The sequence below is a fragment of the Macaca nemestrina genome, chromosome 7 (genome assembly GCF_043159975.1).
Source record: "Macaca nemestrina isolate mMacNem1 chromosome 7, mMacNem.hap1, whole genome shotgun sequence".
Taxonomy (NCBI): Eukaryota; Metazoa; Chordata; class Mammalia; order Primates; family Cercopithecidae; genus Macaca; species Macaca nemestrina.
In genome coordinates, this window is record NC_092131.1 from 60,783,362 (window position 1) to 60,796,380 (window position 13,019).

Genomic DNA, 13,019 nt, shown 5'->3' on the forward strand with positions numbered 1-13,019 from the left:
GACTGAATGAATTTTCTTAACTCCCTTGATCTCTGGAGCTGCAGAGTTATTTTTTGTCTAGGCTCCCCATCCGCCCCCAGCTTCAAAATGAAAGAATATTCTCAGCAGCAGCTTATCTGTTGAATATGTATGAAATATCCTAGATGTTAGATCGTCTTGTCAAAGTCTCTTATATAATAGCTTGGTGGCAACATTGAGTCTTCTCCCTTCCCCCATATTTCTTCAACTAGACCTCTTTCTGTTCTAAATATGCAACATCCTGCTCAGCCCCTGGGTCCCGCTCTACTCTCTCAGTTTCCATAGTTATCAACATTCACTTTCCTATGACTTCAGCAACCAGTGTCATTGAGCCCTTATTTTCTAAAGCCACTTTTCTTCTGAGTTCCTATTTTATATATAGCCATTCTTTTCAGCCACATCTAGTATAGTGCAAAATGTGTACCAATGGAATATTAGTACTATGGGTTGTCAAATAATATCACAAGAGAAAAGTGTCCTGTGTTCAAATTTGATTTAGAAAGCCTGTGTTAAACAAGCCAAACAGGTTTCTTTACCAAAGAACACCCATATGTTCATTATATGCCAACAATGAACATTGTGAGTTTTTTAAGGGGAAAAGCAAAAGTAGCATTTCTCAAACATATCTTTTTGGTACACATTTTAGGACACTTATTTATAGGATTGGTTATTTTGATTTGCTTGTTTTAAAGTACAAGCTTCAAACAAGGGTATGCAAGTAGAAGTATATTTTTAAGGAATCAACCTAAATATCTACAACCTGTATGTGTATAGTTTCCTAAAATTGATCTGCTTCAGAAAGAGTTGATGAGATTTAAGTTCTCCTCCCCCACCCATTATAATCACTCTTATCTCTTTATAAAAGAGAAAAAAATCCACATACTGAGCAACCTTAATCGTATTATTGGTACATTAGTCCATGGAAAACAACAACAACAATAACAACAACAACAACAAAACGCTCCAGGGCACTAAACAAATGGAATTTGGTCTTGGTGCAGAAAACAGTAAATAGCTTTTAGGTTTGAGTAACAGATTCTTCTGTAACTAAGGTGGTTTTCAATTCTTTCTGTTTTCAACATAATTGAAGATATACCTAATAGAGTTTCAGCTGACAGGTTACGGGAAACAATTTTTGATTATTTAGTATGGCGCTGTATATTCTTTTTGTAGCTTGGAAGAATTTCCAGGAATTAAAATTTCCGTATTCTTATTATGTGAGCAAATTTCTCAGTTCTTAATTAGAAAAATGAAAAAAAAAAAAAAAGCAGCCTAGTGAACCCTCTGTTCCATTCCAGCAACAAGTGATGATCTTCCAAGTACATGAATTAATTGGAAAAAAAATAGCCTCATCCATCTGATTAACTGATGCATTTCCAATAAATACTTTTCACATTATATAATACATTTATACTGTGTAAATCAAGTCTGTACTAATATAGTTTTAGTGATAAGATTCTCAGTCTCAAAAAACCTACATTTTCCCACTTCCCATGTGACTATGGTTTGGATTTGTGTCCCCATCCAAATCTCATGTCGAATTATAATCCCCAGTGTTGGAAGAGGGGCCTGGTGGGAAGTGATTGGATCATGGGGTGAGTTTCTTCCTTGCTGTTCTTGTGATAGTGAGTGAGTTCTCAGATCTGGTTGTTTAAAAGTGTGTAGCATCTCCCCCTTCACTCTCTTCCTCTTGCTCTGGCTATGTAAAATATGCCTCCTTCCTCTCCGCCTTCCACCATGATTGTAAGTTTCCTGAGCCTCTGCAGCCGTGCTTCTTATACAGCCTGCAGAACCGTTAGCCAAATAAACCTCTTTTCTTTATAAATTACCCAATCTCAGGTAGTTCTTTATAGCAATGTGAGGACAGACTAATACACCATGTAATATGAAATCATAATTAGTAAATGATTTTCTAGCATATGAACATATTACACGAAGATAAAATTCTGTGGAGAAAAGTGCCATGGAAAATGATCCAAGGAGAAAAAGAAATAACATAACATTTCTATTAAAGAAGGCATGTTTTCCAGTGAAAGATATTGAGTATCAGATTGTATATTCCATGGACCTATTTAAAGTGGTGATGTAACCATTTTACTTTCAAATCTCAGTAGCTAAAATGCATCTTTGCAACTAGTTAAACTTAGGAAAATAATATTAGATATCAATAAAAATATATGAGAAGTATCTGTTTTTTCAAAAGTCATCTAGGAGAGATATGAACAAAAAGTATGTGGAGACCAGTGCTACCAAACACTCTGGAAAGAACTGACATAAGGCTTCAGGTTCTCTTTCTGATGCCCAGACTCCTCTGTTCTTCCTGTCTTTTCAGACAAAAATTGTGTTAAAGTAACTCTATAGGCCAGGCACTGTTCTAGGCAAACCACTCATGAACAAAATGATGCCAATTCCTGTCCTCATGAACATTCTAATGTTCATGAGACAATAAACATATTTAATAAAATATAAGAACAGTAGGTGGGGAGAGCTGGAAGAGGTTGTCAAGGGGTAAATAAGATCCAATTAAATGTTTAGGAAAACCTTTGTAAGAAGCTGATATTTGAGCAAAAATCTAAAGGAGGCAAAGGAGTGATGCTGGAAGAGAAAACAGCAAGGGAAAGGTCTCTAAGGTGAGATCACACAAGTATTACTGAGTAAAGTGTCATTGTGAGGGGACTGGTGTGGGCTATGAGAGTGTAAGAGATAAGATCTGAGAAGCAAAGGGCCCATAAACACAGAGCCATGTTGTCTATTGAAATGACATTGGGTTTTATTCTAAGCCAGGAAGCTATTTGGAGTGCTTTGAACAGAGGAGTATACACACTGCAAGCCACAATCAAGTAGTGTTGTTACTCACAACTAAGCTAACTCCATCATCTTGTCCCCCCTTTTCTCTTTTTTTCTTCTTTTTCTTCCTTCCTTCCTTCCTTCAAAACTCAGACAATATAGTTTGCATGATGCCAGTCATCTGCCAATTTTAAGACTTATTTTATTACTATAAAACTGTATAACTTCAATTAGATATTAATTTGTCATATAACTTTTTAAAAGTATAACTTTATATTTAGCTTTGCCCTGTCTAAATTATTACCTTGTGGCTACTATCTAGCTATGATTTTCTGCAAATTCACATTAAAAAAAATCTTCTTTCATTAATCTATTTTCCAAAACTTTCTAACATGATATTCTCTGTTCTGTGAGGCTTATATAAGATGTGGAAAGAGGCATGCTTTTTACATTATAATTTTCCATTCCTATTATTCCACCTGATGTTTCTCATTTTTTGTAAGATAAATTCTTCATTTTTCTCTCCTACTCCTTGTATAATATATGTTATATTTATTTTCTGTCTTTATTTTTTCACTTATTTAGCAATACCATTTGACCCAGCAATCCCATTACTGGGTATATACCCAAAGGATTATAAATCATTCTACTATAAAAACATATGCACACGTATGTTTATTGCAGCGCTGTTCACAATAGCAAAGACTTAGAACCAATCCAAATGCCCATCAATGATAGAATGGTAAAGAAAATGTGGCACATATACACCATGGAATACTATGCAGCCATACAAATGGATGAGTTCATGTACTTTGCAGGGACATGGATGAAGCTGGAAACCATCATTCTCAGCAAACTAACACAGGAACAGAAAACCAAATACCACATGTTCTCACTCATAAGTGAGAGTTGAACAATGAGAACACATGGACACAGGGAGGAGAACATCACACACCAGGGCCTATCAGGTAGTAGGGGGTTAGGGGAGGGATAGCATTAGGAGAAATACCTAATGTAGATGACGAGTTGATGAGTGTACCACATGGCACGTGTATACCTATGTAACAAACCTGCACATTCTGCACATGTGTCCCAGAACTTAAAGTAATAATAATAATAATAATAATAATAATAATATGTACTGATATTTAAAAAATGAAACTAGTCTGGACATGGTGGCTTATGCCTGTAATCCCAACACTTTGGGAGGCCAAGGTGGGCAGATCGTTTGAGGTCAGGAGTTCGAGACCAGCCTGGCCAACATGGTGAAACTCCACCTCTACTAAAATTACAAAATTAGCGGGCATGGTGGCAGGTGCCTGTACTTCCAGCTACTGAAGAGGCTGAGGCCGGAGAATTGCTTGAACCTGAGAGGCAGAGGTTACAGTGAGCTGAGACCATACCACTGCACTCCAGCCTGGGTGACACAGTAAGACCCTGTCTCAAAAAAAAAAAAAAAAAGAAAATCCAAAACTATATCAGCACTATGGGATATACACACCTATTTATTTCTGTCTCCACACCTGGAGGAGTTCCACAGCTGACTCCTTGGTTTAAATACTATCCTTATCCCAAAGATGCAGGTTCAGCAGATGCAGCACCTCTTGTCCTGCAAGGTTTAAATTTTCCTTGGGTCCAAAATGGTCCTGAGACCAAAAGACACTGGTTAAGATACAGCCTGAAGTAGAACCTTAACATTACATGGTAGAAAGTAATTTTTATTCACAGAAAAACACACCAACAACAGAAAAATGTGTGCAATGCCCATCTGGTAACTGAGGATTGCACAATATAGCAGTAACTTCTTGCTTTGGCTATAGGCATCGGGTAGATTATGGGGAATCTTCCTATTCTCCAAACCCAGGACTGCAGTCTCACCCTGTGCTACCTATTATACTCCTAGGGATCATCTGGCTTTTTGTTGATACGTCCTTGTGTGTGTATGTATGTGTGTTTGTGTTTCATTACCTGCTTCAGAATTAAAGGGTTTTTATTCTTTCCTGTTAACCTTTCTTCTTCTTTCCTTTGGAAACCTTAATACATCTTTAAATACACCTTTTATTTAAAAAATGAAGGGAGGAGTCATTTGGTTTTTGCAGTTTGTTGACCTTATTACTAGTCTTCATTCCCAGGGAAAGTGCTATTCTTTCCATGGCAAGAGATAGTAAGTAACTGGCTCTTCCCACACTTATCTGGACGAACCTCAGGAGTCATCTAGCTCAACCTCCTATACCTGTCAGTAGTTTCTTCTAACAATTCACTGTAGGTATGCATACAGTACCTGTTCTAATACGTGAGTATTTTGAGTTGCAAGAAATGAGTTTGGGAAATTGCAGCCTTCTGGAGGATAATGAAGTAGGTGCCCTTATATCTCTACTAGCAGCCTACAAATGCCTCTTATTTTCTACCAATATTGATGTTAGAAATGGTTGTGAAATGACGAGATCAGGATCCTGAGAAGGACTGATAAATTTTGGGCTAGCTATTAATGGGAACAAACTGAAAAGCTGGACTCATCAATTACTGGAGATAAAGCTGTGTTTTGCACATAATTGGTGTTCAAAGCATATTTGTAAAATAAATGGATAGAAAGTAAATATAAAATCAAATTGTTGATTAGCATAAATATCAGGTTACTGTTTGGAGTGGGCTGTTGAGTGAAGAGCATAGGGCAGCATAGTGTAGGAAGTAGACTTGGAGAAAACTGGCCTCTGAGCCAAAGAATCTCTCTGTGAAGCTCATCTCCACTAATCATTAGCTCTATGTGGCTTTGAGCAAGAAACTTGCTTTTCTTACCTCAATTTCTTCATCTGCAAAAAGAGGTGATAATGACAATCACTTTGTAGGGTTGTTGTGAATATTAAATGAGTTAATGTTCATAAAACTATTTTTTAAAATGCTTGAATGGAGACCTCTGTAAGTGATTACCATTATTTTCTCAAGCAAATGGTTGCAATTACAAATAGGATGCTGCCATATTTGAGTGAATTTCCAACTAGGTAATGAACGATTTTAACTTTTTTTTTTTTTTTTAATGTTAGAAATAAGAATAAATTTAAAATCCTATATATTTACAAAAAATACTACCACTGTGTACCTACAGTTTTACAACTTACTTTTATTCACTTAAAATATGTCTTGAACAATTTTCTGTGTCAGGACATAAAAAATTTTCTTATTTCTTAGTTGTTTAGAGTTAGGAAGGAACTTTGAAGTCCTTTATTCTATCCTTCTCCCTCTATATCATGAATTAATTGTGCAGTTGACCCGTGAAGAACCCAGTGGGTAGGGGCCATGAACCCTACACAGTCGAGAACCCATGTATAATTTCTGACTTCACCAAAGCTTAACTACTAATAACTTACTGTTGACCAGAAGCCTTACCAGCAACATAAATTGTCACATATTCTGTATGTTGTATGTATTATACCCAATAAAGGAAGATTAAAAAAAGAAACTGTTATGAAGAAATTCATAAGGCCAAGGGGGTAGGATCCCTTGAACTCAGGAGTTCGAGACCAGCCTGGGCTCATCACAGGGACACCTCATCTCTACAAAAGAAAATTTAAAAATTAGCGAGGCATGATGACATGTGCCTGTAGTCCCAGCTACTCAGGAGACTTGAATTGGGAGGATTGCTTAAGCCTGGGAGGTCGAGGCTGTGGTGAGCCATGTTTGCACCACTGCACTCCAGCCTGGGTGACAGAATGAGACTTTGTCTCAAAAACAAATCAAAAAAGAAATGAAAAGAAAGCCATGTGGAAGAGAAAATATGTTTACTATTTATTAAGTGGAAGTGAATCATCATAATGGTCTTTATCTTTGTCTTCTCATTGAATAGGCTGAGGAGGAAGAGAAGAGGAGGACTTAGTCTTGCTGTCTTAGGGATGGAAGAGGTGGAAGAAAATTCACATATAAATGGTCTTGTTCTAAGAGAACATGGGAACAAAATACTGTTTTGGGATGTGTATATAAAAATATACAGACACAGAACCCACATTTTCAAAACCTTTTCACAGGATAGCATCTTCTACACCTTTAATCATGATGACATGTCATTGAAAAGTACCAGCTGGTCTGTGTGCTATAACCTAGACAACAATATGTTTGCCATAAAGGCTGACTCTATTTTCTGAAGCTTTGGAAATCAGTATTGACACAGATACAAGAGTCAAATGAAAAGGATATTGTTAGGCAGAAATCTAGACCCAACATGGCGGCGTTACCCGGCATAGCAGGCCTTTTGTTAAAGACTCCCTTCACCATTGTACACACCGGCAGACTTACATGCGTCAGAGTTCCGACTGGGCAACCACACTCCTCCATGACCTGTAGCTCACCTGCGTTCCACAAGTTGGTAAACAGCAGTTTCCGTTAACAGTTTCCAAAGACCCCTTCCTCGTGACCCTTACTTAACTCCTGCCCTAGTAGTTTCAAGACCCCCCAGGCCCTGTTTGCACAACCAACTTCCCTACCTCAGGCTATAAGAAGCCCCTACCCTCCTCCCTTAGCGCGACTTCCTCGGCCCACGCCTTTGGACTGAGGAACCTCGCTCGCAAGCCCTAATAAAAGGCTATTCTCACTGCCATTTGCCTTGTGTCTTCTTTCCCGGTTCGGCTCCAGCCTCAGTTTACCTTTACAGATATAAGCAAAATTAATTTTAAATAATTAAGACAATTATATTTGTAAGTATGTAAATGAGATTCTTTCAATGGAAAATTATAGAGTATTCTAGTATATGTGGCCAAAAATGTATGTTAGACACCAGAGGCCAGAGATAAGCCTTCAAATAGCTAAGACGTTCTAGTAGAAAAGACAGATATATACATAAAAATTGCAAGAACGTAAAATTGGATACATAAGGGCTTATTCACTTAATTCCAGAGGGTGCATAACTTATACAGAAAATACATTGCTTTAGGGTAAATAGAATTTTACTTAAATACATTAAAATTAATTGACTTGTATTATCTTCTCTATAATAATACATTGGGCATTATTCATTTGTTAAGCCAGTACATTATAGTTCTGCAGGTAGTTTCTGCCTACTGCTACGGGGTTGGGGGGGGGGGCGGTGTCCTTGCTTCCAGAGCTCCCAAGATGGCGGCGGGCTGCTTCCAAGATGGTGGCAAGCCTTGTGTTCTCTGACCTAAGGTTCTTGGCCTCACGGATTCCGAGGAATGGAATCTTGGGCCATGCGGTGAGTATTATAGCTCTGTTAGAGGCTGTGGGTCATGGAAGAGAACCGTGGAACCCAGTGACTAGTGTTCAGCTCGATTAGGATGAACCCGGGCACTTAGCTCTGCAAGAACAATGGCAAGCCTTTAACCTGATTGGGAGCGGCAATGGGTGCCTGGCTGGATCAGAAGCACAGTGGGCACCCTGCCGGATCCGGAGGGATGGAAGTCAGCAGCGGGTCCGTGACGGTGGCAAACAGCAGTGGTGGACAGCGAGCCAAAGCTCAGCTTGAGCCATAACAAACACGGACCAAAAGAGAGTGCAGTTGCAAGATTTAACAGAGTGAAGACAGAGCTCCCATGCAAAGGGAGGAGATACAAAGAGGGTAGCAGTTGCCAGCTAGAATGCCTGAGTTTATATCCCATCATAGCCCCTCCCACTGTGCTCTCAGGCCATAGATGATTGACTATTTCTTTACCTCTTGTTTTTGCCTAATTAGCATTTTAGTGAGCTCTCTGATTGGTCGGGTGTGAGCTAAGTTGCAAGCCCCGTGTTTAAAGGTGGATGTGGTCACCTTCCCAGCTAGACTTAAGAGATTCTTAGTTGGCCTAGGAAATCCAGTTAGTCCTGTCTCTCACTACTATGTGTCAGGTAACAAAACAGGTAAGTTTGTCCCCTCAAAAGCAGAATCTCTCACAAGAGAGAGCTAAATAAAGAAACTATTATCAAGCCTGCTAAATGCCATCAAGGGAAAATCATCAGGGGTAGGAATAGATTATTTATAGATCATAAATTTTAGAATTATTAAGCTAGAAAGAATTGCAGTGGTCATCTAATTTTTTACAGAGCCATAAAGTAAGACTCAGAGCATAATGGTATAGCTATAGGCAGAGATGAAATAATCACATGTATGTCCTATTACCATTGGTCTCCAGTCGCCACTTGAAATTGTTGGAGTGTTTGGTTTCATGAGTTTAATATCCTCCATGCAAGGCAATGTTTTATCAAACCATTGAATAATTATATAATTATTGAAAAGCAGAACTGCAAACCTATATGTGTGGGGGAAGGTGTTACAATCTGTATGAACAATTATTCGAAATGAAATAGTAGCAATCTTAATAGGTTATTAGGATAAGACACTTAGTAGGTTTTATGAAGTGCCAGGGAAGCAGAAAAGAGACTACGGAAAATAAAAACAAAACTTATTCTCATTTTCTATGCACCATCTCATTTTTTCTTCACAATGGCCTTCTATGTTGGATGTAATTGTCTCTATTTTACTGATGTGGAAATGAAGTTCTAGAAAAAAGAGTACCTTCTTCATGATCACAAAGCGATTTCATGGTAAAAAAGGGATTTCAATTTAACTATTTTGTTTTTGTTCCCCTACGTAAAAATGTTCTTGGTAGGTAAACATCACTTTCTCAATTCAATATTAAACATTATTTTTACCTCAGTGGAAAAATCCTAAAATATGTGCTAGGGTTTTATGATACAATGAAACATTCTGGAATGCAGGACAGTCAGTCAGAGGAAAAGAGTAGGAAGATGAAAGTGTTTGGGGCAACATTTCTACTCTTTTCACATAATTATTCATACAAATAATTTGGGCCACAAATAATTCACTGATGACTTAACCTTTTGGTTCAAGGAGTGACCTTTAAGTAAAGAAAACACCTTTGCTAAAGCAAACAACTAAAACCTTTCTAACATTAACAAGTTTTGACAATGGAAAGAAACACACACAAAAAGACAATAATTTTTAAATTTCTTCTATCCTGTGAAGGAATTGACATTTTAATGCAATATATAGGATTTTTCTAAGTCCCAGGGAGTTGGCCCTGTGAAAATAGCCTGAGGCAATATGAGATGTTTGGCTGTTTATCTAAAAGTAAATGGAGGCTGCAGGAGAGCAATGGTTTCACCATTTTACCTGAATGTGCCTCCAACCTTAAAGCACAGACTTAGCTTTTGTTATGATTACTTAAGGTATTTCCCTTCCCCCAGGCCATCTTAAGGTTTCTAAGAGTTGAATTAATTATACGTACTTTAAGGAAGCATTAAAGTAACCTTTTAAATGATCAACTTTGCAACATCAGGTAACTCTGAAAGCCCATCTCCTGGGTTGGTCATCCTCTCCTAAAGGTTAAGTTTTCAAGTAGAACTTGAAAATCCTCAGTTATTTCAACAAACATATCTGAAGCAAGTTTCCTTCAAATAACCCATTTTCTAAAATTACACATGTGCCTCTTTATACTGTTGGATGGTAGGCATAACATTTCCAAATTTAGCTGATTCAGCCAAATGTTATGAAGAAACCATATGATTAAAGTAATTGGCAATAAAATATGAATAATTAAGTGACACCACCCTCCTTAGAGGTATTTGCTTTCAAGAGAGTTGGCTAAGGGCTCACTAATTGGGAGATCAGGAGACAGCAACAGCAATTTAGCACACTGCTTCCTCTTTACATTTTCCTTTCTGGGAATGTATTTTTTTCTAAAACCTCTCAGTTATGGGTGCAATACTCTAAAACACAGACTACTTCCATAGTCATAATCATTAATTGTTTTCTATCCATGATTTCTGAGACTTCTTTTCAAATACTTCTTTTTCTCTCCACTCCCATACCACGTTCCTTTTCATTTCCAATTTGTACCTTTTCCTAAGTGGAGCATCCACAGAGAAAGGCACATTGGGTGCTATTTTCCCAGACACTGACAAAATACAATGCTTCTTGAACTTTTTAATTATCTAGTTACTCTTTATTATTATTTATTATTACGATAACCCGGTTCAAGAAACTGAACATGACAAGCACGATATTCTTCTTAATAAATGTTTCTGGCCTGGTGTGGTGGCTCATGCCTGTGATCCCAGCACTTTGGGAGGCTGAGGTGAGTGGAGCAGGTGGTCAGGTGTTCAAGACCAGTCTGACAAACATGGTGAAACCTCCATCTCTACTAAAAATACAAAAATTAGCTGGGAGTGGTAATGCATGCCTGTAATCCCAGCTACTGAGGAGGCTGAGGCAGAAGAATTGCTTGAACATGGGAGGTAGAGGTTGCAGTGAGCCAAGATCGCACCACTGCACACCAGCCTGGGTGACAGAGAGAGACTCTGTCCCAAAAAATACAACAAAAACTGTTTCTAACCAAGAATAGTGTCTATCCTTCCATTATTTTTGGTGAAATCACTTTGTGTTGTATCAGATATTTGAGTGACAAGTTTATAACACTGAATGTGCACAATATGTTTCAAGGACTGAAATATATGGAGAAAAAGATTGCTACTAAACTCTGGAAAAAAAATGTATGCCTTAAAAAATGATATACAATTTTGATATAAAGCCTGTTGTTTCAAAAAGCAAGGATGCAATAACATTTGTGTATATGGAGGAAAAAAGCTTATATTCAATCAAATATTTAATAAAATAGTGTCTATTCGGGCAGATAATTTAATTTAGAATGATCTCATTTGTTAAGCATTGAAGACTGTTTTTTCCCCAAAGGAAAATTCATTATCTTATTGCAAGGTAATAGTAAAATAGCCAAAAGTAATAATAAAATAACTGACTTACAACTCCTTTTGGTATGTGTTCCCTTGAAATATTAAGAAGTAACAAAAATTCTCTTCAATTAAAATTGTATGCCTGGTATCTGTTTTATGCGAAAGACACTTTTTATGTTTCACATCAAATTGATCAAAGCATATTACTTGCCTTTTGTTTGCAATGCAAACACATCTTTTTGAGAAGGCTGATTTTCTCATCCCTTAGAAAGTTTATAAATTATTTTACACAATGTACAGTAATTTATATTAGACATGTTACAGTAGAAGCCTATAGTGAAATATTTATGATTAAAATAATATGTTTCAACTCAGTGATACTAGTCCAGGAAACTAATGCAATGTGACAGAATTTGTCCGTAATTTAATTTAGCACTTATCGAGCCATTTTTTTTTTTAAATAAATTTTGACTTTCGTAAAGGTTACGGTCATCAGGGTCACATAATATGTTTTGTTTCCCCCAAGCTGGCATGAGGTTCATATTAGGCCCTCAATAAAACTTTATGGTGGCAATAGTAGCACTCAAATTTGTGGAATATAATTTATGTTTGATAATTGTTCAAGAATAACTAAACCTAGCCACATAAATACCCATAATGGAGTTTGTGGTAAAGAATAAACAGATCCTTGCAGAGCCGATCACAATTTATTTATGACAAAAATTGAGATATTTCTTCCCATATTAAAATTTCCACCTCTTAGCTCATTCTTTCTATAAATTTAAAAAACATTATTATAAATTATTTTGTATTATTTGGGGTCCTCTGCATTAGTCGTAGTTTTACTAAAAACAGTATCTTTTGGGTTGTTTTATTTTGTTTTTACATAATTATATGTGGAGAAGTTAATGAATATATCTCCTTTTTGTTCCTGAACTTTTACTTTCTATTCTTCCTAACACCGCTAAACTTTAAAGTCTTTTCATAAATCCTCTTCTCTGAATAAATACCTGTCTGGGAACACAACATTTCCACATTTTTTTGGAGAAGTCCATAGGGTAATTTATAACACAAACATTTAAATTAATAGTGTTGATGTTTTTACTATTCCTAAATGGGTAATTTTTTGTTGTTGTTGTTTTGTTTTTGTTTTTGTTTTGTAAGCACATAAGACCTTGAAATTCTTAGAGTACAGATTCCAGTTAGAATTACATGGGGGCATTACTGAGATAATTCCTGCTTGTCAGTACTTACCCAGAATATTCTAAAGAAAGACAGCATCATGTCATAGAAGGGAGGTGAGTATTAAGCACCTACTAAGTGTGAGGCACTGTGCTGGGATAAAGCAATCAACAAGACCTACACAATCTCAGCCCACATGAAGGTTATATTTTTTAGGGAAAAACAGGTAATACACTAATTCATGTATGTTCTGATTTCTGATATTGGTAAGGGTGCTGAAGAAAATTAGAGTAGATGTGGTGATTGGGAATAATAGGAACTGCTATTTTTAATAGAGTGTT

The 13,019-nt window shown here is 36.9% G+C and overlaps 1 protein-coding gene and 1 long non-coding RNA gene across 6 annotated transcripts in view; one reads left to right on the top strand and one right to left on the bottom strand.

Moving 5' to 3' along the window:
* The window catches only part of LOC139364298 (uncharacterized), a 29,433-nt gene extending 22,279 nt beyond the window's left edge, over positions 1 to 7,154 (bottom strand). The window contains exons 1-2 of the long non-coding RNA XR_011625910.1: positions 7,093 to 7,154; positions 4,307 to 4,414 (exon numbers count right to left, since the gene is read on the bottom strand). This is a non-coding gene — a long non-coding RNA (uncharacterized lncRNA). The remainder of the gene's footprint in view (positions 1 to 4,306; positions 4,415 to 7,092) is intronic.
* Positions 1 to 13,019, top strand: part of LOC105481879 (MAM domain containing glycosylphosphatidylinositol anchor 2) — an 859,970-nt gene that overhangs the window by 437,113 nt on the left and 409,838 nt on the right. The window lies entirely within an intron of this gene.